Source organism: Anguilla rostrata, chromosome 1 (assembly GCF_018555375.3).
Source record: "Anguilla rostrata isolate EN2019 chromosome 1, ASM1855537v3, whole genome shotgun sequence".
Lineage (NCBI taxonomy): Eukaryota > Metazoa > Chordata > Actinopteri > Anguilliformes > Anguillidae > Anguilla > Anguilla rostrata.
In genome coordinates, this window is record NC_057933.1 from 76,490,497 (window position 1) to 76,496,496 (window position 6,000).

The following is a 6,000-nucleotide window of genomic DNA, read 5'->3' on the forward strand; positions in this document are numbered from 1 at the left end:
CACCACTGTGCCATTTCTACTAACTATATTTCTTCACTTGGCTACCGTACAAAACCTTAATATCAGCAAACGCCACGTTTCTACATTCCTGTTACCTCGCCCTGTTCTCTATCTACCCACATACGCTACAAACAATTAGTACTTATGTACATTCCGCAACTCCGCAGGTTGAACAGCTAATCCGTCTGTGGCCTAGTGGGTAAGGTTACAGGCTTGGGAACACTGGGTCGTATGTTCAAGCCCAGCTTGGAACCCGTTTCTTTAACTTGCTTAGACCCTCACTAATAATTGTCTACTACTTCTTAATTATTGCTTTTGCACCATATCTACCCGCCGTTCACCGTTCAGTTATTAACCGGCTACAATATTGCTAAGATATATGCATTATGACTTACCGTCTGTACGTTCAGTTATTGACCGGCTACAATATTGCTAAGCCATATGGATTCAACTGAAGCTCTTCTGTGCTTACTGGCTTGTGTTCTTCTTTAAAACTACCGGCAGGTTCGCTAATGATATTTCACGCATTGCATAGCTATGGCATTAGCTAACGAAGTCACAGACTGGTAAACCTCACTCACTCACGGCCACCCATATGCATTTCATGACGCAAATGTATTCCTTTTATTTAAAAGTTACACCGGTTCACCACTGTGCCATTTCTACTAACTATATTTCTTCACTTGGCTACTGTACAAAACCTTAATATCAGCAAACGCCACGTTTCTACATCCATGTTATCTCGCCCTGTTCTCTATCTAGCCACATAGGCTACACACAATTACTACGTTCTGCAACTCCGCATTAAAACATTACATTTAAAATCATGATTCACTCATAAGTATAACTACTAGCACTGAACATGAGAAAAACACATTCGTGCAATAGATTACATTACAGGTAAATAATGTGTGCAATGTTATTTGACCCTCCACTTCAACAACCAATATTCAATACCGACTGTTATATATACCATTTGATAAGGAATATAAGCTCGCTCATGGTCACTCCATTTACTTCGCACTATACTCCGTGATCATGTCAACCTTCACCTACATGCCCATTCTGCTAAAAACATATTGTTTCAACTACGGAATTTCGTAATTTCATTTTAATTTCTCCCACACTGTTGTTATTCTCTCATATGCAAAGCCTGCTGGGACATATGCGTCTGCTCCTATTCTCCACTATCATGTTTTCCGGTTCTAGTTTAGCAAAACGGCGAAGAGGATTCCTACCTGCAGATTAGCCTATCAAAATGCCTTATAAACCTTACAAACACTAAAAGTGCATCTCCACGAAATAACAGACAATGGAGCAGGACAGAAGGATAAACCTTACAAACACTAATAGTGCATCTCCACGAAATAACAGACAACGGAGCAGGACAGAAGGCTACACAAGTTGCGACCTAGGGAGTTATAATTCTACGGGCGTGTTGATTATTTTGTCAGTCAAGGCTCGTTGGATGGACGTCAAATCCGTGAGTACATACCATATTCCATCTGCGTTTCTGATGCGTTTACGCTTACGCCATTGCATCCTTTCTCACAGACACTGTTTTACATATATAGCAAACCGAAACTGCTGAACGGTACACGCTCATCAGACTGTACAGATTCACACAACGATAGCCATAATCCACAACCGTTTCTTGTAGGGTCGCATTTCTCACTCTCATAATAAAACGCTTTGCAAAAAGAACTGATATCTCATAAAAAACACGTTTTCAACGTACAAAATGCCAAGTTACTAAAAGTATTGATATCAAAATGACGCCAAGTTACGATACTACAAACAATATAGGCTATCTTGCCTCACCGAAATGACATAAGATGTATCTCAAAGCAATGCTACCCAATATTTCCTCAGTTCTTTCAAGTCACTTGGCCCTGTGTTTTCTAATCTTACCATTTCACAATATCATGCAAACTTTCTGTCAGATCAAAGAGACAAATATTTCGAATTGCCTCATGGAACACATTGAACATTGTACATTGAAATTAATGTATAAATTCATTAATGTACAGAACTGCTGCTGAGCAACGACAGGAAGCACATTTCTCCAGAAAACATGTTTATACTTGCTTCTGAACTGAATTTGAGTACATCTGCAAGTTATTGTATATTTGCTACGTACAATAAATACTGCATGTAAAACACATATTGTACATACATACATAGAGAACTTCTTTATCCGCATGGGGACATTTCCCTGGCAGCATCTTACATTCACATTCACGAACACACTTGTACCAAGAAACATACTATCATTCACGCAACAGAAAGCCTGGGCAGCGAAATACATAGGCCTACATACCAATACAAATTGGACATACACACACCTATTCAATCAATCTTGACTGTGAGAGAGCCATCCACACATATATTTGGCCTGTTCATGTAGTGCATGCTTATACACAGGGCCAAGTGACTTGAAAGAACTGAGGAAATATTGGGTAGCATTGCTTTGAGATACATCTTATGTCATTTCGGTGAGGCAAGATAGCCTATATTGTTTGTAGTATCGTAACTTGGCGTCATTTTGATATCAATACTTTTTAGTAACTTGGCATTTTTGTACGTTGAAAACGTGTTTTTTATGAGATACATATAACCGGTTGGAACGATTTCCTTATATCCCAATACAGCAACGTGCTATCGATATTGTGTAATAATTATGCATTCAGTAGCTAAATATTTGAAGGACTCGCCAGTGTTTCAAGGAAAGGACAAACTCTGGAATCTTCACTTGTTTCTCAAGCCTTCCAATGAGTTTGAAAGGAAGGTTTGCACTTTAATCATCTACTTCCTGTCCAGTAAGTTTCGTTTTCTACAGTACACCCTATTTTTTACAGTCTCTGAGTACACCCCTCCTGTGATATCAGATTTGAAAACAGCGAAACCCAAGCCTCAACCCCGCCCAAAAAATGCATACTGTAGGCCTACTTATTTTCTCCTGACGAACGTGAACGTGTTTATTTCATTGGCACTTGCAAGCTCACAAATATGGAGGAATATTTCGGATAAAATAAATACATAAATAAATACACCATGAAATGTGGGCATAAATAATTAAATGTGGCACGAAATGTACGTATGTATTTATTCATTTAAGTATTTATTTATTTCAATGACGCTACGTGTGCGACATATTGCTTGAAATTAAAACCGTCACTTTCGCCCATCAAAGTTGAGAGGGCGAGTATACAAAACACAGGAGGCATAGTGATAGGTCGAGTATTTCTGAGAGACCCGCCTCTAGTGGCTACAGTCCACAGCAATCCAGCGATGAGGGATAGGATTCCTAAGGCAAACAAAGCGGGAGGTCGTGATACGCGAGACGCGGCTAATTTGATTCAAGAGGCATTGAATTCCTCGCAGGTCTCTTCAGAATCAACTCCAGAATTATCTTTTGTAAATGTACCATCTATTCACTCCACTACTCCTGAGGTGCGTTCAAATTCAGCGAACAAGGCGAACGTTTGCAAACTATTTCAAACTTTTTTCCGTTAGCTTTGTGTTCGCCACGAACGTTCGCCTCTGTTCGCTGAATTTGAACACACCTCTGTTCAAGGTAATTTCAGTGGTCCCGAGCTAGATTTTCAGTGTGCCGAAATGGCTTTTTCGGGCATCATCCTTATGTTAGCACAGCCTGATATTCCCGCGCCCTATGTTCCTTCCTTCTTTGCTACATGTCAGAAATTCAAATGTGTTGCTTCTTTTATTCAACAGCACAGGTAGCACGGTTATTAGCACCGTATGGGGGCTCCAACAACACACCTCCAGCGCAGCCATGTTAAATTAGGCATGAACGATCTTCTTCTAATACAGTGGTGTCAAACTCGTGCCATGGAGGGCCGTGTGTATGCAGGTTTTCATTCCAGCCTCAGATCTTGATTATATAATTAGCTGAATTAGGGATGCAGGTTTGTGCACAATGGTGACCCGCATTGTCTAAATAAAATTTTTCTTATATTCTGTGCTTCAATGCAGTTAAACGCATATGGCTGAATGAGTAATTGGACTCAATTAAGGCAGCATTAATTGGTTGGAATGAAAACCTGCATACACACGGCCCTCCGTGGCACGAGTTTGACACCACTGTCTTAGCTGCTTGTAATAATTAAATAGTTTTTCTTAACATTACACTTGGTCACCAGCCATTTTAGTTCAGGAAAGACAGTGCCCAAAGACGTGCAGATAGGCAACTCCGAGGAGTTACTCTGTTATAACCTGGAATGGACTTGGGAATCTTACTTTCATGATCAAATGCATTTTCATGTTTCTGCATAAATAACACAACTGCTTGGAGATTCAGCCAACGTACCTGTATTTACATTTCTAAAATGGTTTCTCAGTGTATGAGTGCTCAGTGCCGTATGATGTATCCAGATATGACTAGATCAGGATCGCAGATGAATTATATTTTCTGTTAGGAGAGGTCAGGTCTCCATCTTTGTGACTTTATGCTGGAGGACTCTGCTACTTGGTCCCTGCCAACGCCAGAGGTTGTGGTGGTGGTGGTGGGTGGTGGGTGGTGGTGGGGGGTGGGGGGGAGGGGCAAATTGTTCCTACCATGCTCTCTGTAGTATTACATGTCCTTTAGCCTCATTAGAAATCTTCCATCCACGTTGGTATTACTCTGGTTAGTAACAGTTGTTTTCGGCAGTGTGTTACCGTGCCAAACTCTTATTGCCACAGTATTGTACTTGGTAATGCAGTTCAATAAATTTTCACTGTGATGTGAAAATGAATTATGAATCAAATTTGAATGTTTTGCTTTCAGATGTTGGAAGCCACTGCTGTTGATGCAGTAAACATATCCATATATACACATATATATGTTTTGAAAAGTTGAAACGCTGATAATTGTCAGAACACTGCAATGGATGATAAAAGTTCTCTCAAAAACATATTCAAACATAAATGGCAGATTAGAAGATTAAAATACACAAAGTTTTTAAAAAGCAATTCTTTTGAATATGACTTGTAGATTAAATGTGAAATTGTAAAGTTCTGCTCTCAAAATGTAATGCTTTCCATGAACTTCTTGACAGCGTTATAACATGAGTTATATGAAGGCCCCAAGTCAAACAAATAAACCGCTTTGCTTTTTTAAAATCAGTTTTTCAATCCATTCAAGGACTTCAACAGAGTCAGAACGTAATGATAAATAAAACAAAAATGCATTAAAAAATTATCACCCAGAACTTTGGTAGGTCATTGAACTATTTGTTGGTCAGTGAAGCACTTTTGATTAATTAAACATAACCTTGTTTTAAGAAGAAAAGTTGTAGGAAACTAATCTGAGGGAAAGGAAAAGAAAACTTTGCAATTCTCCAAATAAATCGAAGTCTAGACTGAGCTGAGACATGGCACACTTTATTAAAGAAGACAAAAAAAGAAAAGAAATAAGTGTTGGGAGAAGCAACATCAGTTCTATAACATTCAGTGAAGATTCTAAAGACTTCTTGGTGTGGATTCATTCTTTACACCAGTGCACAAGATAGATAAGTTACACAACTTTGCTCAAGGGAATTGATTCAAGCAGTTTGGAGAGGTAAGGTTCCCTGTTGCCAGACAACCCAAGCTTGTGGCCAGGCAACATGGGCTCCTGTCCTAACTGGGTCTGGAATGCCGCAGAGAGAATTGCATTTGTTTGTTACATCAGGCGTCTCCCTCCCCGCCTACTGACAGTCACAGAACAAACTTTCTTTGTACATTCAACATGCCCTGGCTTCTCTAAATTAGAAAGGGGATTAGACTGAAAAAAAAAAAAAACCCCCCAAACAACAAATCACACACAGACAGAATAATTCCCTTCATAATGGGGAATTCTCTTATGAATGATTTTGATATATTAAAATGAAAAAATTATGAATAAAAAGTAACACACAATTAGGTTTACCCCCCAAGAGCCCCCAAATTTTTACTACAAAAAACCCAACCAAAAAATCCCCAAATAAAATTATATTTGCCAATTTCAAAACAAAAAAA

The 6,000-nt window shown here is 39.1% G+C and overlaps 2 protein-coding genes across 7 annotated transcripts in view; both read right to left on the reverse strand.

Annotated features, from left to right (window-relative positions):
• Window positions 1–6,000, reverse strand: part of LOC135235873 (nuclear GTPase SLIP-GC-like) — a 130,675-nt gene that overhangs the window by 103,049 nt on the left and 21,626 nt on the right. The window lies entirely within an intron of this gene.
• LOC135235920 (nuclear GTPase SLIP-GC-like) overlaps window positions 1–6,000 on the reverse strand; it is a 200,763-nt gene that overhangs the window by 52,640 nt on the left and 142,123 nt on the right. The window lies entirely within an intron of this gene.